A 25,862-nucleotide genomic window follows, 5' to 3' on the forward strand; every position below is an offset into this window, starting at 1 on the left:
GGAGAGAATTGGTGGGCGGAGCATTTTCCTGGTTGCCTAGCAACACAATGAAAGGGAACACCCAGGATAAGATATCAGAAGTTCTGAAGCAATAATTTATCCTACAGAAGTACAACTTGCATAAGAATTAAAGCGGAGTCAGTCCACCTCCTTTAATTTGCTGCTGCTTGAACTGTCTGCATAATTCCTCCAGCCCTACCATTCAAAGTTGGCTTCAGGACGTACAGCTAATCAAGGGCTGGCTGGGGGTCGTATCCTGAGGCTATATTTCTTGAATTACACAATTTATCTATTTTTATTTTCCAGATTTCTATTATTATTATTATTATTATTATTATTATTATCTTGGTTATTTCTTTCGGCTGTGCTCTCACCAGGGCGGAGTTTGTCGGTGACCTGTACTGTTGTCGGTCTTTTGCTTTCACTCTTTTCACTTAGGGTGTTGCGTTGTGTTGTGTTTTGTTCTGTGTAACAAATAATTATTCAATAAGAATTTGATCGCAAAAAAAAAATACAAAAAAAATAATTAAACGAACAATTATTACGCACTACAAACATAGAAGCTAAGCAGAGAATGGTTAAAGCTTCTTTGGCAATCAGGTGATTTGCTGTTTCAGTGGCTGTCGACATCCTCTGCAGATAGTGCTATTGCAGTGTGGGGGTAGCGCTTTGAGGTGATGGATGGGTCTTTGGCCACATGAAAGACACACGGATGTTTCCTCATTACCGAAGGACTCTCTGGAGATGTGGCAACTGAGAAAAGCTAAATGTACCATTTAATCTGCTGGAACAGAGACAGCGGTTCTGTAGTGTTTGTCGAAACAGCTATTCGACTCATGGGGCCTCATCACTCTGTCTGATTCATCATGGGCATCTACGAGAAAGGATGAGGAGAAAAGCTGTCATATGAAAGCACAAAAGTCAAAGTCAACTTTATTGTCATCATTTGCATGGACAACAAAATGAAGTAGAAGGCTCTCTCAGGGATGGACTGGCCATCTGGGATTCTGGGCATTTTCCCAGTGGGCCGCTGACTATGTGAACTGGCAATATTTATTGCTCGTGGGGCCCTGGGGGATCGCCCCCTAAAGTCCAGGGACGATTATTAATCGAATCCAGCCTTAGATTCTCTTCATACAAGCATCACGCATAGTGGAAGTCAGCAGAAAAGTGTTTCCCAATCCAGGTCTCAGGATTCGCAGACAGTTGTAATTTTTGCTCCTACTGGGAGATGGGGGAGAGCAAAAATGTGGACTGTCTAGCAGGGTACTGGGAGGGAGCAAAAACATGTGAGTCCCCGAGGGCCAGGTTGGGAGACACTGTTCAAGAAGTGTCCATTTGTGAGGAATGTCATTTCCCCAATAGTCTTCCCTTGACCTTTTCATGACTACCAAAGTGAGGATCTGCTCTGAAAGACACCATGGAGACACTACTGATGCCCATCTAGTGTATTACTGGTAGCTCTGTGGTCTGAGTGCAGTAAACACACCCCGAGGAAGGCCAAATGTACAGGGGCAATGAAGCAATGAAGCAGTGGATTAATGCGATGAGGTCTTCGTAGTGCGCAGCCTAAGGGCGGAGGTGTGCCTATCTCAGCTTTATTTATACATCTGTTGGTGCCTGGATGACAGACTGTGTTTTGTTCTCATGGTTTTCCGGTGCGATTCCGGCCTCCCCGTGCTGGCACTTGTCGGTTGGCGCTATGTCTCTACCTGCTCCATGGTCACATCTCATAAAAAAAAATTATAAATCCCTCCCCAGGCTGGCTGTGTGTGCGGCAGATGAGGTGATATTGTCATGGCACCTGGCAGGACTTAACTCCAGGGGACGGGGTGGGGGTGGACACTGGGCAGTGCTGCTTGAACACTTGGAAGTGCATTCTGAAGAAGTACTTTGTTCATTTTCTTGTTCGAAAGCGCATAGGAGAAGAAAATAAGAAAGGTGACCATCCTTGGAAATTTGTCTCTCTGGGGAGAATAAATAACTGAGTGAAACATTTATGATCTTGCAGAAAGGAAACTCTGAACATCGCACACATCTCATTTGTCCGGCAAATAACACGGGCAAGTTCTTACGGAACTTCTAACTCCCGAATGGCTGTAGACCAGCTACTGCCTACTTGCACAGCTGACGAAACAGAGCACTTTGTATTGAAAAGGCTGCCATACCACAACCTACGAGGCTACGTCACACAGGGAGATTCACCAAGGAGTCTAAACTCAAGGCTTCAGACTGACAGCTTCCAGCTTCTTTGCTGAAGGGCCTTGTTTTCCTGAAGCCCAGGTTTCCTGGAACTCCTACATAGCTTCCATGTTCCTTGACCTCTTCTGATGCCTGAACAGGTATGACATCATGGCGGCCAGGCCCGAGGTCGCCAGACATCGCAGCAAAGGTGCTCTATTTTTAGCCTGTCGCCGTCGCTGATGTCACAGGGATCACCATGGGGACCTCAATGGGATCCAGTTACACAAAAGTGTGAGAACAGAGCTAATCTGTAATCAGAGCTAATGGGGCCAGTACTGACAGGAGAGCAGGAAGCCAGAGACACACAAAACAGCCACCATTGTGGGTTTCGAGGCATCACTGATAAAGTGACCTAATGTAACATTCCCAAGGTCGACGAAAAGTTTATCCGGAGGGTGCCTTAGCAATCTTAATAAAGTCTAGTTGTTTTGTTTTCTGCAAGAGATCCATCCACCAATCTTCAAATTGCTTATCCAGAGCGAGGTCACCATTTTTTATAAGAAAAAGCAATTAATCTTCTCATTCATCACTGAAGGACAATGGAGACATTTTCTAAAAAAGAGAGATGATAGTTTAAACTGATGGTACGGTTCGGATGTTGTGTGTAAATAAAAGATCGAAACTTCAGATGGGACCTTGCTCAATGGGCTTTTGGTATCCATGCGGAAACGGGACAAGCCAAGTACGCTGATACCATCCCGGCAGTGAGAAAATGCCCAGACAACAATACGTTCCTTTAAGGTCCTTTAGGGTCCTGTAAGGTAACAGTAACCAGTGTTGTGAATTCTCCAGTGTTCCCAGCTAAAGGTTCTGTCTGGCACAATCCTCTGCTGAGGTATTGTTTGTGCAGGTTGTTTTTAGCATGAATTAATGCTCTGCTCTGGCCACGGCCCAAGCACAGCAGAGTAGGGGCTGCGCAGAGGAAGGCGTGTCGCCACACCGCCGCCACTAAGTGGGCGCCTTGCTAGGTTTCGCAACTCCTCTACCTGGGGGACAGAGCCACGGGTGCCCACCCCAGGCCGGTTTACGTGACCCGGAGTCTGCTGTCGGGCCCAAGTCTGATCACAATCTAACCCAAGAAATCATGAGCACAAAGGACAGGCGTCTTACCAGAGGATCAAGACTGTCACTCATCTAAAGAATGACATGGGGTGGGGGGTGCGGGAGGGGGGGGGGGTAACTAAAGTCATCACTGCCACTCCATAATTACCAAGAAGATCATTATGTAGCTCCTGTGGTTCATACTTATGACATGGCTGAGTCAAAGCCCCAGCCTCTACCCCCCTTCATAAATCTGTGTGTCTGTGACAGAATGAGTAATATTGTTCCTTTATAATTATCTGTAGCCCCCCGCCCCGCCCCGCCCTGCCCCGCCGCCCCACCCCACCGTGCTCTCTGAGAGGTGTTTTTGTGCCTGGAGGTGGGCTGGACTTCTCGCACACTGACCCGTTTTAACTCCCCGGCGCCTGGGTCCCTGACGGTGGGGGCCGCCACTTCCCTGCTCAGCCCAGATGAGCCCCCCCCCCCCAGGCGTGGACTGGGTTCTCCCTGGGGTAGGACCGCCTGCTCACTCACTGTGCGGGAGAGTTTATTTTCAGAGGCGACGGTGGAGGGACTGTGAGCTGGAGGAGCCTCTTTTGTTATTGTGTGTATGTATGAGGGCAAATACACACACAGACACACACACACACACACACAGACACACACACAGACACACACACACACACACACAGACACACACACACACACACACAGACACACACAGACACACACACACAGACACACACACACACACAGACACACACACACACAGACACACACAGACACACACACACACAGACACACACAGACACAGACACACACAAACACACACACACACACACACACACACGCATATACAGTAGACACTATAAAATTTCCCCTTGTGGGGTCCTGCTGGGTTTAACATCATCCTCCCTGGCATCCCCCCCAGCTCCCTAGCATCCCCCCCAGCTCATTGGCATCCCCCCCCCCCAGCTCCCTGGCATCCCCCCCCCAGCTCATTGGCTTCCCCTCCCAGCTCCCTGGCATCCCCCCCAGGTCCCTGGCATCCCCCCCCAGCTCCCTGGCTTCCCCCCCAGCTCATTGGCTCCCCCCCCCAGCTCATTGGCTCCCCCCCCAGCTCCCTGGCATCCCCCCCAGGTCCCTGGCATCCCCCCCCAGCTCCCTGGCTTCCCCCCCAGCTCATTGGCTCCCCCCCCCAGCTCATTGGCTCCCCCCCCCAGCTCATTGGCTTCCCCCCCAGCTCCCTGGCATCCCCCCCCCCCCCAGCTCATTGGCATCCCCCCCAGCTCCCTGGCATCCCCCCCCCCCAGCTCATTGGCTTCCCCATTTCCATTTAATTCATTCAGCAAACACATTTATACAAAGAAATATACAACAGAAGCAGGGTCAGATAGTACCTGCCACAACAGGGAGTTAAGGGCCCGACAGCAACATCACTCTGCCAACCAGGGGATTTGAACCAGCAACCTTCAGGCAGAGTGTCCTAACCCACTAAGCTACTCAACAGCCCCTGCATGATGGAATCCAAGTCATATATGGACACATGGAGATGATTCTCTAAGCCCTAACAGCACACCTGGCTTATATAATGCCCCAGTTATACATACTGAATCTGTGTTTTCCACAATGAAACACTGAGATTAGATTCAGGGGCCATTGGTGCCTGGTTCACGCCCCCCGTCCCCCTGCTGTCATCATTCATGGTGACGGTGGCATCACTAGTGCCATCAAGCTGTTTTATACCTGATCTGAGAGCCATTTCCCCACAGTAACACCGCACACTCAAGTTTAACTGCAGACATGCTTACTGCAGATCTATAACTTTCACGTTACATATTGCATGTATATATACATGAAATATAAAAGTCTTCAATGTATGTGAGGGTTTACATTTTCTTCTATTGCTTTGACATGGAGGGACATGGTTCCGTGAAGCAGCTCCTGCTGCAGTACCGACAGCAGCCAGAGTGGCAGTGTTGTACTGTCTTTGAGGCAGGCATCTCTCCCTCAACATTAAGGACAGATTTTCTCATTTCTCATCACAGCAGAAAACATGACGGTTAGGGCATGATGGTGTAATGTGCACACACTGAAATGGGGCACTGTGTAATGCGCACACACTGAAATGGGGCACTGTGTAATGCGCACACACTGAAATGGGGCACTGTGTAATGCGCACACACTGAAATGGGGCACTGTGTAATGCGCACACACTGAAATGGGGCACTGTGTAATGCGCACACACTGAAATGGGGCACTGTGTAATGCGCACACACTGAAATGGGGCACTGTGTAATGCGCACACACTGAAATGGGGCACTGTGTAATGTGCACACACTGAAATGGGGCACTGTGTAATGCGCACACACTGAAATGGGGCACTGTGTAATGTGCACACACTGAAATGGGGCACTGTGTAATGGGCACACACTGAAATGGGGCACTGTGTAATGTGCACACACTGAAATGGGGCACTGTGTAATGCGCACACACTGAAATGGGGCACTGTGTAATGCGCACACACTGAAATGGGGCACTGTGTAATGCGCACACACTGAAATGGGGCACTGTGTAATGCGCACACACTGAAATGGGGCACTGTGTAATGCGCACACACTGAAATGGGGCACTGTGTAATGCGCACACACTGAAATGGGGCACTGTGTAATGCGCACACACTGAAATGGGGCACTGTGTAATGCGCACACACTGAAATGGGGCACTGTGTAATGCGCACACACTGAAATGGGGCACTGTGTAATGCGCACACACTGAAATGGGGCACTGTGTAATGCGCACACACTGAAATGGGGCACTGTGTAATGCGCACACACTGAAATGGGGCACTGTGTAATGCGCACACACTGAAATGGGGCACTGTGTAATGCGCACACACTGAAATGGGGCACTGTGTAATGTGCACACACTGAAATGGGGCACTGTGTAATGTGCACACACTGAAATGGGGAACTGTGTATTGTGCACACACTGAAATGGGGCACTGTGTAATGTGCACACACTGAAATGGGGCACTGTGTAATGTGCACACACTGAAATGGGGCACTGTGTAATGTGCACACACTGAAATGGGGCACTGTGTAATGTGCACACACTGAAATGGGGCACTGTGTAATGTGCACACACTGAAATGCGGCACTGTGTAATGTGCACACACTGAAATGGGGCACTGTGTATTGTGGGGGTCAAGCAGCTGATGTTGGATCCGGGTGGTTAATAACTGTCCCAAAAGGGGCGGCTGGTGTAGCAGCCATGAACCAGCCACTTAATCTGAGTGTCAAAAACATCCAGGATAAAAGAATCTGCTTAGCAAATAGCTAACAGCTAGCAGGCCTCTGGAAGCAGATAGTAAGAACTACAGCCAATAATCCAAGGGAGGCTATTTATTGCTGCTCCAGTCACATATTTCCTCTCTGTGAAATATGAAAATTATTATTCATGTCGCTGCGTAATCCAGCCCATGTGTTGGCACGCGGAGAGAGGCTCAGCACTGAGGGTGGCACCAGTGTCGGCATGCGTAGCAGGCAGCCGCCTCTGGGGGGCAGCGTGTATGGGGCGCCCATGCTCACGTGCCGTGGATCGCTGGACCATTCGGGTGGAGATGTCACAGAGGTCAGCAAGTGCCACACAGCGACCATCAGTCTGGAGAAGCCGTAATACATTTTCACACGTTTGCCCCAGATACCATCCTACCCACTGGGGCAAAAGACCCCCATGGATTGAATATCACTGCCCTTTTAGGGGGCCCCTTAACATGAAGACTTTCAGGGGCCCAAACACTAGGAGGGGCCCGCTTGCTAAATTTTACCATCAGCCTAGCTGGGGGGGACATTTAATGAAATTTTCTAGGGGCCCACTTTGTCTTTGTACAGCCATGTCTCAGCCAATGAAAAAGTTGCTTCAGGATGATTTCTAGCTATTTGCAGGTACTGTGCCAGACATTACAGAGTCCTATCCTCGCCTCGCACCCCAAAGCTCACCTCTGCTTCTGTGGCATTCTGGGTCGTTACAGCTTATCCTAAGCGGCAGCCCTTATTAAACAGCCCCATTAGACCCATAACTTATCGCGCTGGATCGGGTGTCGGCTAAAATTAGCCGTGAGACTTGATTTATTACGCCGATTGAGGGCTTGGAAAATGCCGGTAACTGCCTGCTGGTGACGGGACCCTCACTTCGGCCTCATGACATAGTGGCGCCCTTAAAATCTCCCCCTCGCCACCTACCTGTTTACGCTGCAGAGTGTCTGTAAAATGAAGTGCAGGAAAAAACTGTGAAATATGAACTTATTTTGAGGAAGCAGAATAGCTCTCCAGCATTGATTAATAGACGTTCTGCTCAGATGTCTTACATTTGCTACGCTGCAAAATTAAAGGAGTTAAACCTGGGCCCCCTCCCACCTCCTAGTCAACATCTTTTTATTTAACTTTCCATGTTTACATCGATGGGACCCCAATGCTAATGCTAATGCTAACCTTAAATCATATATAACAGCACATTTAAGGCATGCAGTGAATTTCATTTCAGAGCACAATGTGATGTTTCTGTTGATGTTATATGTACTGGCAGTGTTCAGTGTTTAGACATTAGCTCATGGTCAGGTACTGACAGTGTTCAGGCATTAGCTCAGGGAATATTCCTGACAGTGTTCAAGCAGGAGCTCAGAGTCAGTTCCTGACAGTGTTCAGGCATTAGCTCAGAATCAGTTCCTGACAGTGTTCAGGCATTTTCTCAGGCCCGGTTCCTGACAGTGTTTAGGTTTTAGCTCAGGGTCACTTCTTGACAGTGTTCAGGCATTAGCTCAGGGAATATTCCTGACAATGTTCAGGAATTATCTCAGGGTCACTCCCTGACAGTGTTTAGGTTTTAGCTCAGGGTCACTCCCTGACAGTGTTCAGGCATTAGCTCAGGGTCTGTTCCTGAGAGTGTTCAGGTATTAGCTCAGGGTCCGTTCCTGACAATGTTCAGGTATTATCTCAGGGTCACTCCCTGACAGTGTTCAGGCATTAGCTCAGGGTCACTCCCTGACAGTATTCAGGCATTAGCTCAGGGTCTGTTCCTGACAGTGTTCAGGTATTAGCTCAGGGCCGGTTCCTGACAGTGTTTAGGTTTTACTCAGGGTCACTCCCTGACAGTGTTCAGGCATTAGCTCAGGGAACGCCTGGGGTTATTATACCAACGCTCTCACGCTTTTCTACAAGAGGCCATTTTTGGATCTGTGGTCTCTTGTCCTACTGGCGAAGATGGAAATAGAGAGAGACCGGCTATACTTATGATTCATACGATAACCAATGACAAATTAAAAGCAACGATTTCTCTCAATGAAAATCCTGCCTTGTAAAAATCCTAGCGAGTGAGAATGTGGCAGCTGACTCCCCTCCCAAACCCCCCCGATGGTCATCGCAGAGACTGCCCTATTGATGGGGAGAGAACGGTTGTATTATATGAGACGGTATGTAACTCCTGCTATGTAAACCCTACGCCTAACCTGAACCAACACACATAGATGCTGGCATACACAAGCACGTGCCGTATTTGTTCCGGATGGTTTCTGGGTGTAACATAACAGACCGTTAGCCCGGAACGATTTGGACTCGAAACAATCCCTACACCTTTGAGTAGTGATTCGCGTTTGGCTTGCCTGTAGATGGGGTCTCGCCTGGTCGTCTCACACTAGGGGGCGGGGCCTCTCCTAGCCAGCATCTCTACTGGTTGATTTGGCCTTTACAGAGGAAGTGGCACTCTGATCTGATCCTACATCTCAAACTCACATCCTCACCAATCTGGGCAAAAATGTGGGAGGCATATAGAACCCATACAGAGCATGAGCCAATCATATGTTTTGAATTGGTGATTGACAGGGGAGGTGCCACTCTGAGAGCCAATCAACATTTAGTTGTGGCCAGTGTCTGGCCTCTCAAAACGAAAATGTTGCTCTTAATAAAAACATCAGCAAAATGTAAAACAGCAGTGTATTATTGAAAAGCACAGCTCACTGTAAGGTATCACAATAATATAAAATGGTAAATATTCGTTATTTCCTCTTAACTTTGCTAGCAGAACATTTAAAGTGACCTCTCCACTTGTTGATGTACCTGGACGGCTCCACACACGGTCAGCACCTGCTGATGCAGATGGACACTCTGCCAAAGGTGCAACAGCTTGTCCCAACAGTGATCATTACCCCCCCCTCACCCCCCGTCCCGGTGCACGCCAAGCAGCAGAGAGGCTGAGGAGCCACTGTGGGCCTAAAGTAAACTGGCAGTTGTCACCTCGTGCAGTGGGAGATGGCCTGATATACAGTGACGTCCATACCAATCCCCCAGGGCTCGCTCTCCCATCCAGGCCTGGTGTGAAAACATCCCAAATTTACGGCAGGGTTTTGTCTGGAGGGGGGGGGGTGGGTCGAAGACAGCGCTCTAAATTTACCGAACACTGCCTGCTTTCTGAATCAGAGAGAGCAGCTGTGCCCAGTGGAGACACGCTGCAGCTTTGGCTCTGGATTTGGGGGGCGGGGGTGCTCGTTTCAAGGCAAAGGGGCCAAATGTTGGGGGCTCCACACAAGCAGGAACAAGTGCATAAGCCAGCTGGTGCCCCCCCCCCCCCCCCCCCCAGTACCTCTCTGTAGCCTGTCCTCCAGCTGACTACGTTGATCTATACTGAAGTGTTGTATCTGGTTTTGCTGGGATCAAAGAGGGGGGGTGAGGGGCTTCCATCTCCTTCCTCAACAAAATTAAGTAAAATATATTTTATAAAATAAAAATTTTAAGGCCTTTAGCCGGTGCCTATTCCAGAAGTACTTAAGGAAGGCGAGACTCACACACCTACCTCCTTATGTACTGTCTGTTGTGAGGCTCACAGCTGGGAATATAATTCTAAGGTGTTGAACAGCGCCCACTGTCCGCCAGAGGCGTGCGGCGACTTCGCAGGTGATTTCGGGAGGTGAGGCTGAGGAGCATCACAACGGATCCATTGTCAGCCGCCGCTGACTGCGCCGGGGATTCCCTACCTTGGAAATATCTTATTTCTTGTATGTTTGCCAGGTGGTGATGTATATTGAAGACCTTGGGGCCTCGCTGGGTAAATCCCAAGGGGGGGGGGGGGAGATCCCAAGTGACTGCAGAAATGTCACCACACTCGTTGGAACCCCCCCCCCCCCGGCAGGTGGGGCATGTGCTTGTCCTCAGGCTGTAGGTGGGGGCCGCTATTCGGCAGAGTGGCCAGGCTGCAGGTGAGCTGAGGGGCTGGGGAGGCCGTGACTCAGAAAGCCGCCCCGTCGTCTTTATGCTGCCGGCGTATTAATCTGCGGCCTAAAAAAAAAAAAAAACACAGGACAAAGGGCCCTCTGTAGGGGGCCGGTCCACCCCCCCCCCCCCCACTACCAGGACAACGGCTGCACGTGTTGTTTTTGTCAGTCGACTAATGCCACGACAACTGGGGGGAGGGGCCAGCTGGGGGGGATTCACTGTTGGACGGCTGGCGTGCCCAATTTAAGCGGCGCGGGGGGGTGGGTGTCTTTAAAATCAATCCATGGACACTCCTGTTTGGAGGCATTTGCAGAGCTTAGTGTGTAAGAGACACACATTAGTGACATGAAGTCTCTGGACACAGTTTAACACGATTGCGTGTACAATGAGGCAGATTCATGTCCAGCTGGGGAGTGTCGGTCTTCTTCTGGAAGGTTCTGCCTGACACGAGTCCCCCTCTACGTCGTGTGGGCTGATGCGGAAGCTCCATGGCTGTCGGCAGAGACGCGAGAAGCGTCAGTGAGATATATAGAGATCACCTTACGGTCTCATGGTTGGAAAAGCTCTACATACATTCTTTTTGATCATTTTCTCGACGACATAAACACTGGAGCCCCCATGAGTGACAGGTGGGCTGAGATGAAGGATAGCAAGGCCCAGGCTCTTTCTAGAATTGCGTTGTTTTAACTTGCGGTGTCAGTTTCATTTTCTAACGAAAAACGAATAAAACGTACAGAAATTATTGCATCAAAGTATTTGCTGATCTTTAGTAATTCAGCATACCCTCTGCAAATCCACCAGTGGCTACAGCAAATTAACGTACGCGATTTAAGTTTATCTAAGCACAGAAAATGCAAAACTGGTAGATGGAAAACAGCCCCTTAAGTACAGTACCTGGTCATAAAGCGTGGTCAAAGTTCACAGTAACGCAGACAAACTGATCTCGGAGTCACCGTCTGGCCTTGAGGGTTCTCAGGTTGAATCCCCCGACCTGGCAGCCCCCAGCGCAGTCTGGGTAGGGCCCCGTGCAGCCGAGAAGGGTAATTCCACGATGCATGGACCAGCCGTTCGGTTCGTACGGTAACCTGTCACATCTGTACGCTCACACAGATCATCACACAGCGGCTGTGCAGAGACACCACTGACTAGTGGAGAACAAGACCCTCGTTTCCCTTAACGGGTTTAAGGGAAATAGCGGGAAAAACGAACGACACAACCGCAATGTATGCCGGGAATAAAAATAAAAAGAAACATTTGATCTTTCTAGAAGAGAAAATGCAATTCCTGCAGAACAAAGAACTTATAAAATATTGCGGTATTCAGTTCAAAATCATACCCAAGCAGGAGAAGATGCCGGAATCACCAATACCACTCATTTTCAGGGTACGACAAGACAATAGAAATACATATAAAACAATACAAATAAAATAATCAAGTCCACTAACAGTCTAGTATATATGATTAGCATAACACACCATTATAACAATGTTGGCATAATGCCGTTTGTTATATGCTAACATGGTAATAGACACTAACGTAACATAAGCTTCCATAGAGCGTCATAAAATGATTACTGTTTACGACCATGATTAGGGTGAGAGGAAGCCCAGTCTGTGCTGGTGATAACCAGGGGAAAAGGTGAACAGAACCTGGTAAATTGCCTGTGTTACTTGTCTGATGTTCACTTCCTAACTGTTAATGATTCTTTTGTAATGTTATGACGCAGCATGTTGCACTTTGCACTTGGGGAAATAATTCTAACTTAATTACTAATTTTTGACTTAAAGTGCAGCTCATTCATCACTTTTTAAGGATTTAACACACCAACGCTTATTCAAAATGGAGACTAATCGGTCACAGCACTCAGCAATCAGAGCGTGCCAAGTACTCTTTACATTCCATAAATTTCAACCAATATCAGCGGTCATTCTGGGATTTTTGTAAGGTGTGGGGAGGGGTCAACATTATCATCGTCCAATGATATGTTTCAAATCGGTGAGTGACAAGGGAGAGGGTGCTCAGAGGGCGAATCAACTTCTAGCAGGGGCCATTTCATCGGTGGATACGACCTTATCTGATATCAGATCACAGCTTTTAAAACTGAAACAGCCTAGCAACTGTAACCCTGGAACATGGCAGTCTGATTGGCAGATAAATAACGGCCTTCAGACAGAGACTGGCAGGATGGAGGCATTTTGGAATGGATGGGGGGCGTGGGCGTTGGCCCTTTGATGGCAGCATTGTGGTTTCCCCATCGGCAGCCCTGTCTGATCTTGCCCCCCCCCCACCATCCCCTGCTCTCCATATCTCCATGAACAGTCCGACACTCACTATCATGTGCACAGGATATACAGATCATATCGCCACCATCACCTTGCCGCATGGCAACCTTACACCAGGGCTCAGGAGCATTAAATACCTTCCTGTTGGATGGCGTAGGTGGGGGAGGGAGCCTGGGGCAGATGTGATGCACACCTTGGGGTCTACCCCCATCCGCCGGTGCACGGGTGCCGTCCACCTACCCTGCCCCGTTGTGACGCCCGTGACTCCGTGGAGGTCGGACCTGCTGGTTCCGTTCTCTGTCATTTCACCAGGAAAGACAGCAGTTCCAGGCATTAAAACATGATGGCAACAATGAGGACAGGGACCATAATCACTCTTATACACACAATGTCAGGCGGCTGCTTCCACACGGTTCAGGCTGAAAAGTCCGGCAAGAGGCGTCCGGCTGTCCGGGTACAGGTATGGTGGGAGGATTCCGGCAGCCAGACTGTAACATAGACTTTGAGTGACTTTGACAGCACAGCTCACCAACCGGATTACAATGGATCCTAACGTGCATGTGTCGCATGTCAGGATCAGGCCATTAGCCTCCTCACTCCTCACAGTAAACAGACTCGATGTTGCCTTATCGTCGCAGGTTTGTGTGCTGAGCCAGAAGGGGCCCTTGGTGCCATCCGCACCACTGTCAGGCAGCACCAGCAGGAAGGAGGCCTGAAGAGAGGATTCTGGGTACTGAGGGCCCGAGTGCACCCGGTAATAAACTGCCATCCCAAGGTATTTCTAGACTTTTCCCTCATAAGCTGGAGACGCATATGAAAGTGACTTATCAAAGTGAAGATAACGAACAGGGAAGGGCAAGTCTTTGCCGCCGTTTCTGTGGAATCAATCTGAGAACCCGGCACTCCTCCCAGAAGGACCTTTGCAATCATACACATGATGCTTTGGTTCCTCAGAAATAATCATCGATCGATCGTCATCATTATATCATTCACCTACCTGGCACATCTCCAGCTGTTTCCAGCAGGTGTTTTACCGGAGTAAGTCGAGAACAGTACAGGAGGCAGTGTGTCAGGGTCAGCTCCTGTTCCACTCTGTGTCACTTCCCCGTTTGGCCAGCAGGGGCCGCTGGTCATCCTGTCCCTTGTGTTGTCAGTCTTTGCGTCTTCCCCCTGCTCCCTGTCAGCCGCATGGCTCAACGCATTGAACATGCCTGTGATCCCCTCTGTCATGTTCAAATCCCACCTCCTCTGTTTTTGTAGATTTTGTTCCCTAGCGTTTCATTGTATGAGTTTTTCTAGTTCCCGTGTCTTCTGATTTGTATTTGGTTTTGGTTAAATTCTTTGTGCTTATGCTTGTGTTTCTACCTGTCTGTTATTCCCCAGTGTTAGTTTCTGTTTCCCTGTTCAGTTCCCTGAGTTAATTAGTTTCACCTGTTGCTCGTTCTTGTGTCTGTTTACTGTAAACATTCACCAGTGATTTGCCTTCCCACTCAGTTTAACAGGCCTACAGCTTAAAATAGCAGAAGAAATGGGTCATTCCTACCAGATTTTAACTCTGCAATCCAGGCAAGAAAACACACTCATCAGTGAGGAGGATAATGGCCTGATCCCGACATGCGACACGTGCACGTTAGGATCCATTGTAATCCGGTTGGTGAGCTGTGCTGTCAAAGTCATTCAAACATGGGAGCACATGTGGACATATATTTACACACGGAAGGAAAAACTCACACAGCCACTGGCGTGTCTCCAAACACGGACTGTATACTGGTGGAGGGTGCTCTTCCAGGGGGTGGGGTGTCAGAGGCAGCGGGGGCCGGAGTCAGAGACCTCGGGACAGGGCGATCCTGTGGGAATCCCGCACGGATTCTGTTGACCTTTGCCAGGATCAAAGCAGAATTCCTACTGAAACCCCCCCCCCCAAAGCATCCTACAGAAAACGCTTACACACCCTGTGTGGCCGCACGGCGCCCCCCCTCCCAGCCCCTGCCTGGGGCTTCAAAGTCCCAAAGCAAACCTGAGGATGCCTGTTCCGACACCCACTCCACACCCACCTATTTTTAAACCTGCCGTTGCTCCCGGCCCCTCCCTGTCCTTTCACTTCACACTGTATCTTTCAGTCTGATGCATGCGATCACACTGGCATATAAGCAACAGGTCTTGAATTAACTGAAAACAGTTACGATTTTCTAAATAAAAATGGACCGAAAATTAAAATTCACTCTGCAGAACAATGACGTTGGAGGCAAGGAAAACACGAAGGGACACGCCAACGCAGTCCCCATCGCACATCCAGAACCAGTTCTGTAAGTGTTTCTGTCTGTTGCAGAACCACAGACTGGCGGTGGATTATAATCCCCATCCCGCCACCCTCCCCCCCCCCCAACCAAATACACCTCACTTATGTCTTCTTCCTTTTTCCCACCTGACGGAAAATACACCAAGTCAGGGGATGCATGTTATCCTTCAGGTGTAACAATGGGGCCACACATCTCCTCCCGCCCCCGGAGGGCGGGGCCTCGTCTCGGTCCAGACGCCGACCTGGCCACCCAGCAAAGGGGGCGGGGCATGTGGGAAAATCGCCGCGAGGCTCGCATTCACACAGAGGTACACACTGGCTGCTCAGACAACCATTGTTTACTCATCACATGCCTCACATTCCTCTGAGACGGAAACATCACATTAATAGTGGCTGAACTATAATTGGTGTTCATTTTGGTGATAATCCAGAACTTAGTCAAGTACATAGCATATTCTAGAACTCCACTCCAGAAGATCAGTATATTTTTTTATATACAGGTTGTCATCGATTTATGACCAGTGCGACTTACAACTGATCGACTTTACGATTGTTACGCGACCGCAAATATGCGCCCAGGACCGCGCCGCCTCTGGCATCATGACCGTGTGACAGTTTCTGTCCCAACTCTGGGCAGCAATGAGCAAAGAAAATGCTGATGAAAAGGTTAAAAAGCACCAAACAAAATGACTTAAAGATTTTTGCGTATAAAATAGTCAGCTGGAACCGATTGCTGTTGACAGTCGACGATTACCTGTTTTCATTAAATCTCTAATAAAAGCATTATCATAGTTTCTGACAGATTGCCAAGTACATTTTTTGTGAAGCTTTTTTGACAAAATTGTCTTCAAATTCAAAATGAGGAAGACGGGAATTGGGCAACGTAACACCAGTCACTCTGGGTCAGCCAGCCAGGTAGATCGTCTCTGAAAGCCTTCACAGAAACTCTGGGTACAGCAATAATGAGATGCAAAGAAGTTCAACACTGACTGAGCTGTTATTTTTGGGGTATGAGGAAGTAAGCTTGTAATTATTTTTTTTCTCACTGTTTACCTTTCGGATTTAAAAATACATATCTAACAAATTCAGGGTATCACCTTCTCCTTTTCATTTGGCCAGTGGTATGTAGGTGGAACACCCTGATCAGTGCCAAAACACTAAACCAGTGGAAAAAATAATAGGAAGGACAAACCAAGAATTCAGTCACAACTCTGGAATATTACCCCTAAAAAAGCACCTCTCTCCACAAGTGCAGTGTTGGGACCTTGAATAGATACTTACACAAATAGTACAAACAGTCCTAGGTTTAGCATAGAAAAAGCACCAAAAAAGACTCCAACACTTTTTAAGCGATACTCTGGGTGACAGAAAACAGGAAGTGGATTAATTATGACTGAAGAGGAGTAATTCTATGTTTGTAGTACATTTTTTCAACATGCTAAACCTACTTTTCAGTCCACTTCAGACATACAGTGCTGACAGAAAGTTTTACGATGTTTGCCTCGTTCAGTAAAAATATTGCAATTTTTTGGTTTTATAACAAAAATCATTACTTAATTCGTTTGTTTACAAAAAAACATGACACATCAGAAACAACCAGTAATTTCAAGTAAAACATCCATTTTAAGTAGGAATACATTGAAACCCAAATTATAAGATGTGTTTCAAAGGTTCACAATACTGAATATCCTGAACATAATTATGTAGCATCATAACATCTCCTTAGGGTCCTCTGTCTGCCCTGATCCCCTAGTGAGTCTTCTATGTACTAAACACTATATATAGGCCTATATATGAGTGAATGGTAAGTGATTTCTTGATTGAGTGAGTGAGTGAACAAATGGAACACAACCATAGTTCTATAAAAAATTCATTGCCAAGCAGTCTCACTGGGTGCTTCTTAATTAGTAACACCTTTGCAATAACATAAAACGCCAAACGTTTGTGTTTAGTATCCCTTTGGGAGTCAGTGACTACAATTGCATTTAATAGCAAAATCGCAAGAATAGAACTAAATGAGTCAGTCAAAAAAAATTATGGCACGCAATAAAAAGGAAATGTCTGTATGTAGGGAATGTTCAGATATGATAAACATTACTTGTAAATGGACTTTTGTTATGAACCAATAAATTTGCAACATTTTTACAGAATTATGCAAATGTCCCAAGACACTCTGTGAGCACTGTAACTGACTCATTTGCCTTTGATCAAAACAAACGAATTGATGCAAATAACGATTTGGCTATGCTAACTCTGTTAAAAAAAACAGAAATGTTCATTTCAGGGTGGCTCGGTTGGTACCAGGTGACTCTGTGTGAATCTGCCTGTAGTTAAGCCTAACTTGTGCCTCTAAATTGCCAGTGTGGTGTGGGTCTACATGCCTAGTCCTACCCGGGGTAGAGTCCACCAATAATTAGTGTTAGTAGCTATAAGATTGATGGATAATTTATTTTATTAATCAAGACTTGTTGAATCGAACTTCAGAACCCCGTGACCCAGAAACAGACAAGCAGTAAAGAAAATGAATGAATAATAGTGTCCATGATCAGAAGGTTGTTGGTTTAAATCCCGGGGGAAGCAGAGTGATCTTATCCTGCCTTCTCAATAGTACACTGCTTCGGACAAAAGCATCTGCTAAAATGAAATAAATGTGTAAATTCCTCTACTAATTCTGGAAAACAACACAGGATGTTCATTAAATTCACAGGCAACATAAGTGATCTCAATGAAGAGCTGAGACCCATCACAGGGAATGCATTTGAGAATGCAGTCTACCTAGTCTTCAACCTAAAGTGAACTTATACTAAGATACAACATCCTGTCACTAAATTTTCACCTTTCATGGTACAAACGTAAAGTTTTTAGGGACGTTATGCAGGGAAAGCAAAGCAGACAGCTATGTTCATTCCAGCTGGGCAATCATCTTTCAGAACATTCGTCCACAAATATAAATACTAAGGAATGATTTTTTCTAATACATTTTTTTGTAAAAGAGGTTCTTTCACTTTCTTTCTTTGACAGAATTTATCATTCTCAAAAGTTTTCTCAGAAGTTTAGTTTCATATTTGTACATGTAAAACATCTGTCTTTACGCACCCTAACTCACATAATAAAATTATGGGTTTTTTTGGTAGTTTTTATTAAGCACACATACCAGGCTAACCAGACGGAGCCAAGACGTGGATTTCAGAGGCAACCTTCGTTCAGTGTCACAGTGATGGTCAGTATTTATACACAAGCTTTCCATTTCATTAAAGGTGCAAAACATTATTTGTAAGTATATGATTTCTCTAAAGATAGCTGGTCAAAATTAGCCATGTCCTCTGTGTCTTTTCACACAAATAGGTTCAAAAAAGGCAAGCAGGCTGGATCTCGACGAATGTGAAACGTCATAGAGGAAACGAGGAGTATGTGTGAGGTTCTATGCGCCTGGTTGAGTGTGAGCGTGTGTCTATCTGGTAATTCCTGCTCGTTACTAATCATCAGCAGAGTGTTTTGCTCTGATCCCACGGCCAGGGAGCCGGCAGTCTTCCACCTCCCACCATTAAGGTGTCGACTGCCTGACCGAAACATAAATCATACTGGTAGGGTAAAAAAAAAATGCCCACTTTTTCAAAAAATAAGTTCCAAATTAATGTTTGCTTTCAAATTTGTAGATCTTTTAATATCAGTAACCTGTGTCATTAACTTTCTTACTGGTGGTAAAATCTTGAAATGTTGAATGTGGATGGAAACACTAGGCGGGAGGATAATGGAAACTGTGTTTGGACCTGGACCGCAGAGAGCCAAGGGCTGGAGCGCGTCCCCATTTTTAGTGGATGAGTGGGTGGCTGTCCCCCCCCCCCCCATGGACCACATGCCCGTGCGCACAGCCAGTGGTACCAGTGGTGCCACATTAATAGCCCTTAGTGTAACTATGGGCAGTGATTAGAACTTCACAGACAATGAATCTACAGGAGCAATCGGGCTGTTTCTGATGATCAGGCTGCTACCAAACACAGCACAATCAGTCCAGCCACCCTAACGAACACGCCACACTTTAAACATCAGCCAATATGACCTTCGTGTATTTACTCCAGATTCTGCCGTCTAGAGTGGCATCTTTCCTAGAGCTGCGGGATTATTGAATGGGCCTTCATGATTCCTAACCTTCTGCACCGAATGTTTTCTATCTTATCTATCCTGTCTTCATTTGTGTTGTACTGTATGTTGTTACACTGCCTACGCCTCGTGATAACTTAATTACAACACTACTATAACTTTGCAATATGTGTGTAGATATATATTAGTATTTCCCAATCTGATACTCGGGGACCCACAGACTGTCCACGTTTTTTGCTCCCTCCGAGCTCCCAGTAGGTAGCAGAAATGTGGGAGCTGAGAGGGAGCAAAAACGTGGACAGTCTGTGGGTCGCCGAGGATCAGATTGGGAAACACTGATATATATATATGAAATGGTGATAAAATCCATGATTATTTCACTTCCTCCACAGCTCAGGTAATTCCGGAGCCCTAAGTAGCTGCCTATCCTGCCTATACTGTAGCTGGACCGGCCATGCGAGATACACCAGAATAAATTCCTTATGCATGCTTTCTTTGTATAAAGCTGATTCTGATAATTCATTCAGTATAAATAGCAACAATGCCAGTAGCAACTATACCACCGATCGAGCCATTCAGGGGACAAAAAAAATCACGTTCTCTTGTATTCCTCGTTATCGAGACCGACAGGAGCGCCTGCAATGTTACGAGAGCGAAGCGGATACCTTTGTGTGTTTTGCAGAAACAAAATACTCGGTGGTACAGGTCTTCTTCGGGCTCCAACAACCTGCCATTCATGCACGTCTGTTTATTTTGATGAAATGAAAGGGGGGGGGGGGAGTCAGTAATTGCGAGGCTTCTCCTGTGATTATGTGTGCGTTTGCGCTCAGTGTGCAAAGACGTGTGCGCCAATGATTACTCAGCCACTGCACAGTTAGAGTTACCAACCCACACAGTTATCCCTTTCAGTCCACTTAGCCCAATTTGCCCAAATTAAACCGCAGTCCATCATATCGGGTGCCACGCAGGAGTATAAAACATATAATTAACGTTAATGTTACACTCTATTTTGTTAGTATGTCACCGTGTTGATGTTTTATGGTACTGGAGTGCAAAACATCTAATTGACTTTAATATTATGTAGTCCTGCGCGGAAACATAAATTGTATAATTCAGTTTAATGCTATGTAGTCTGGTAAAATCTGAGCAATTTTTTGTTACTCTTACACAGTACCGTGCATAAATTATTTATGCTGATTCAGTACCTTGAAAGAGTAAAGACTGTGTAATTTACAGTGATATTACGTGATACCTAACCCAGGCAGCTTAAGGCTGGGGTACACCACGGATGGGATATCACTGTGTAGGGTTACTGTGATTTATATTAATGTAAATACATCTGCATTTACCACTTCATTTACAGTAGAAAAAAAATATTTAAAAAGTAATATATATTAAATACTTTGAAGTTTCTGGAATAATGCAGAAATGCTCCTTCAGCTGTTTGTGGTCCCTGTATTTTTTTCCGATAACCTGGCCTGTACCTACCTGTCATCAGAAACATGACTGGCAGCTGAGCTGTGATTGGCTGAATCACGCGGGGCGCATCACAGAGCCACATTGGCGCCGGCACACAGCACGGCGAATGTCACCAACCTACATGAAGACCCGGGAAGCGAACACAAAAGCGAAGCCGCGACATCAGGCCTTCTGGCTTGTGTTAGCGTGCAGGTGGTGCCTTACAGGGCTAATAGGGTGACCGGTGATTGGATAGCGTGTCGGAGACTGCAGCGGGCAGCTACTTCAGCACAAGCCTTTGCACATGGTAAAGTGATTTGCTGCAGGTCCCCTATCGGAGTCACCTGGGTGTTAGCATAGCATTTGCTGGCATGTAGAGCATGCCTTCTTCAACCAAAACAACTCCCGAGAGATGGACCCTTGGAACTGGAGAGCATGTAAGGTAAAAGCCAAGACCCAACGCTGCCGTGCCGTAAAACATACTGGTCAGGGAAATTCCAGCCCTGGTTCTTGTTTATGGTGCAAACTGGACATTCACACCAGACAGAAGTCTACAGGTCTCCGGACAATCTAGAAGTCGGCCTTTCATTATAAACACGAATCATTAATTATTCATTTCAGAGAACCGCACATCATGCAAATTCAAACAGTGAATGTTACATGTTGGCAAGGAGCTTCTTTCTAAGTCAGTCATGTTCTCGCTGATATGAGTTTGGACTGTGAGATCAACTTTGGTTGAAACCACCAAACAGTCATGACCTGAGCGCCTGGCAGAGAGGTCTATGCGGCACAGTGTCAAGAACATCCCACGGTTCTACCAGAGAGCACTTTCAGCTCAGCCCGGGATGGGATAGACGAGAAGGTGTTTTTCTGCTGTGATATGACAATGAAACCAGGGGTCTGGGATGATGAGAAGACACAGACGTACAAATTCATCATTCTCCACCATCCTGAAAGAGAAAAAACAGTGGTACATCTTACACGCTTGACTGCCTACTGAAGGTGAGCCTGTCTCTTTGGCTGCGCTTGATGGTTTTCCCCCAAGGTCCTACTAGACCTTTTGACCAAGACAAGCTGGATCCCCACTCCGCACTTCTCTCAGTGGCAAGCCTCCAAGGCTCCTGCGATTTTTACAGTCTCTCCTGCTAATTGCTGAAACATTCCAGACCCTTTCTTCTCTCCCTAATTCTAAATTCCCATTCCTCTCGAAATACGTCTGCTCTCGCTCGCTTTCTCAGCACTCGCTTTCAAAGCTCCCACCGTTTACGTCTCATTCTGCATCTATTTTCACCCAGCGACCACCCCTTAAAGGAAACATCCTTCTGTAAGAACACTGATGACACAGAAAATGAAGTGACGAAATCCAAAATTGCAGTGGATCCAGGTTCTATCTGGAAGGTCTATTCCTGTTTCTTGCTCTTCCTAATTTAGTTCTTCATTCGACCTATCTGGGCCATCCTATTGTCGACTCTTGTGCTCTGTGGTGTTTCCTGTTATTGCACGGGGGGCTTTTAGGAAAAACGAAGCGCCTAACCAAACACACTGGATGCCGTCGTATAGGCAGGACCTAAATCCTAGGGTGCCGCTGATACAACGGAAACAAACCACCAACATCCCATAAATCTCAGACCATAACATCCCACAAAAAAACGGGCCATAGTCATATGAAAAACTAGATTATAGGGATGCATCTCAGCTAATGAACAACATACTCTGAATATTGGCATGGTGTTACAGCAGTGGAATAATGCACCACAATAGATCTGTGCTGTTTAGGAAGTTTTGCTACGGCACCCAATCATGTGTGTAATCCCATCTATGTAGGTGGCCCCATACTACAAAACGCCGTCCTCATCGCCGGGTCGCCGGTGACGACGGGCTGGCTCGACTCAAATCAATATTTCATACTTGTCGACCCATTTCCGACACGAGGGAGGGGGATAATGAGAGGGTGTGGAAATTTCGGAGTCCGTGGGAAATGCCAGATCCGCTGCTTTTGTTCCAGCGGCTGTTCCGGCTGAGGGTCCGGCATCCGGCCCCCGGCGCATCCCGGATCCCTCCGCGCCGTCCCACGCATTTGACCTGTGGCAATTACTGGCCATTGATCCCCAAAACCGCTAAACTTGAATTGAAGGGAAAGGAAACAGTCATAAAAAATGCAGCATTGTCCTCCCTAAGACTATCCCCCCCCCGCCCCAAACAATGGGTCGACCCATTCTCTATTCAGGCGCCAAGCAGTGGATCCTGAGCTGTCCTGAAGTCCTGAGATGTGCAATTTATATTCGAGAAACAATGGGTGCGACTCTGACTTCCCATCGCCTGGTAAATAGTCTAGTTAACTTTGACTTAACAATTAATCATGAGGGACAATGTTAACAATGAGAGACTAGCTAAGACTTTGCAGCCTCTGAGGCTACTCAGCTGTCTGAAGGCCCCACTCGACGCTGAGATGACGGGCCTCACCCCTGATGCCGGTGAAACAAACTTCTAGTAAGACTAAAGGACCAGAATAAACCTCAGCACTAGAGGCACACTAGGAATTGCATTTCTTTAAAATACAGTTTTGCTAAAATAACCGCATTGCAGCTTATTACAAAAACGAGACTTTAGCTTATGAGCAAGTATATAAACAGATAATATTCCCATTGCTGTACGTTTGTTAATTAGACCAAGAGCACAAAAATGTTCTACAACTCACATTGCAGTCATTGATTTAGATTCTAGCCAAGCAATTCATCTCATTTTAATCTAATTATGATATCCATCCACCCACACATCCGTAAGTGCTTGTCCAGTACAGGGGTGTGGTGTTGATTATGATATATTTTGGCCAGACGTGCATTTCTGCATGAAAGTATGCCGAGGCAGAGGGGAACAGAGAGGCAACAGTTTCTCAGATTTAGCAAAGGAACAAAATCACATTTGAACTGCTTTCCTGAGCCGGAACAAGGCATGGAAGGTGCAGCAAGTATAAGCTTAAATTGGGCATTTAAAGAGGAAGCCATGTTTGCGAGGGGAAAAGCGTTCAGCCGTCAGCGTTGACGGAGAGCTCTCTGGGTGGCAGAAATTTTGCAGGCGAATAAATCTCTGCGTCTGTTTTTCTTTTGTTACTAATACGTTTCACTGACAGACATCTCTCTCCATCGCCTCGCTGGCTCAGAAATTAGGGATTTGATTCTAACAAGGACGAGCATTAAAGATTGTCTTACAGCTGGCCTGTGTTTGTGCAGAGCGGCCCTGAGTACATGCCAACCCCACATCAATACGGGTTTAGATTGGACTGCACTCTTCCTCAGGGAAGTATATAACTTGTGTGGATTTGGGCATGGACTCCCGAAATGTTGCTCTAATCTGAAATAACAAATAATAATAACAACGATGATATATTTATATCATCTAAATATATATAAATTTAGATTTATAAGCATATTCTATGCTTGCGTTGTGTATTATGTAAAGGAGCAGTACTGCATCTATAATAAAGCTAATTTACAAGCTCAGCTTCTAGAAGCAAACACCAAAAAAAAAGCCACAGGTCAAATATTTGGTGTCATTGTTCCTTAGATAATTATAAATGTTAGTCATGAGCTGTGGGTTCTGCCAGTGCCCTACAAGGCGTACGGGACTCGATGTGTCCAGGACGTGGTGTCCAGCGAGGACGCCTGAACGCCACAGTCTTGGCAATGGATTTGGTACAAGTCAGAGCCGTTTGATATGCAAGCGCTCGGGAGGGGCTGATTGGCCAATGACACGGGGCAACAGAGAGGTGCCCTTGGAAAGATCCTGCCCCCCTGCTGCCCCCAGTCACAGCTGACCACAAAGATCCCCTCTGGTTCCTTTAAACCTCACTGTGACTCAGCAGTAATAAATGGCGCCGGGGTAAAGATGAGGCTGTGGTTACGGACGGAACGTGTCGATTAGTCGCTTCTTAGCTGCCTCAGAATCTATGAAATGCATCTAAGAGGATCGTACAATTTAAGAGGCGGCTTGGACAGACTAACGCAGTGACTCAGTTGCTGACTCTATTAAATGAGCGTAATTACAGTCCTGAGCAATGTCTCCCATCTCTCTGACTCAGTGAGTCACAGCAGCGTGGCTCAGTAGGGGGGCAGCGATGCCTCATACCTCCAGGGTGGGTGGGGTTCGGATCCCCCCCTCGGCTCTCTGGGTGGCGTCTGAATGTCCTGCGTGTGCTGTGCAGGTTTGTGCTGGCTACTCCGGATTGCCCCAGCAGTCCAAAGGCTCATTGGCATCTCCAAATCGCCCGTATTACGGGTGATGCCTCGTGATGGGCTGGCATCCCGTCCAGCCTTGTGGCCTATGCTTCTTGGACGGGCTCTAGGCAGGAGATGGATGAGTCACAGCAAACAGCCAGCGTGCAGCTGATAAACCAGGCCGGCTCTGATTTCATGAATCGCAGCACAGAGCTGAAGAGAAGCACTTTCCTCCGTCTCGGCAGAAAATAGTTGCGGTGTTCGAATGGTGCCCACCCGGGTTCCCTTCACCCGCCACCCACCCAGAACGCGTCGCCATCGGTAAATCAAACCTGCAGGCGCTTGGTTCACACACACAAACGCGCACCTGGACTCACGCACACACACGGGCGCGTGAGCGCATACACACACGCACTCTGGCCACTTATTAATACCCAGTAAACGGGAACTAAGCGCCTATTCATGGCTGGAGTGCCGGTCACTGTGTGCTGCTGGGGGATTATGTGCCTTTTGCCCTTTCTCCTCAGCTCCACTTGTGGTCCACATTCCCCGCCCCCCCCCCCCCCCACCCAGATGTAAAATCGTTGGGGCAGGGGGGCAGCTGTAACAGAAGCCTGTTTTGGAAGCCACACAGAGACAAGCGGCCTTCAGTCCACGCAGAAGTGCGAGCAGCGAGCAGCGAGCAGCGAGCAGTAGTCTTCCCAGAATTCCCTGGAAAAATATGAAGAGCCCCCCCCCCGGCCTGGGGTTACTGCGCCAAAATTAAATAAATAATAACACACATCCTGTCACTCCGCTCCTGATTAATGCACAGATGTTACAAATTAGACTATTAAAGACCTTACAGGTATTATTTTCTGCCCGTCCAGAACCAAAACTCCCAATCCCGGCCTCCAACAGCTCCGAACGCCGTCTGTCCGCGAGTCTCCGGGAGGGGAAGCCGTCCGTGTGAGGAAGG

General features: G+C 47.3%; 1 long non-coding RNA gene across 3 annotated transcripts; it reads right to left on the reverse strand.

The window, feature by feature from the left end:
* Positions 1 to 427: 427 nt before the first annotated feature.
* Positions 428 to 25,862, reverse strand: LOC111836906 (uncharacterized). 3 transcript variants are annotated; one of them, XR_011984794.1, is made up of 6 exons: positions 25,750 to 25,862; positions 14,564 to 14,679; positions 11,445 to 13,129; positions 10,132 to 11,042; positions 9,922 to 10,026; positions 428 to 874 (listed from the first exon to the last, which is right to left on the reverse strand). It is a non-coding gene; the product is annotated as an uncharacterized lncRNA (long non-coding RNA). The 3 variants fall into 3 exon arrangements; XR_002836512.2 differs by adding an exon at positions 11,124 to 11,259 and having other exon boundaries at positions 9,922 to 11,042; XR_002836511.2 differs by having other exon boundaries at positions 9,922 to 11,042.

The sequence above is a fragment of the Paramormyrops kingsleyae genome, chromosome 22, assembly GCF_048594095.1.
Source record: "Paramormyrops kingsleyae isolate MSU_618 chromosome 22, PKINGS_0.4, whole genome shotgun sequence".
Taxonomy (NCBI): domain Eukaryota; kingdom Metazoa; phylum Chordata; class Actinopteri; order Osteoglossiformes; family Mormyridae; genus Paramormyrops; species Paramormyrops kingsleyae.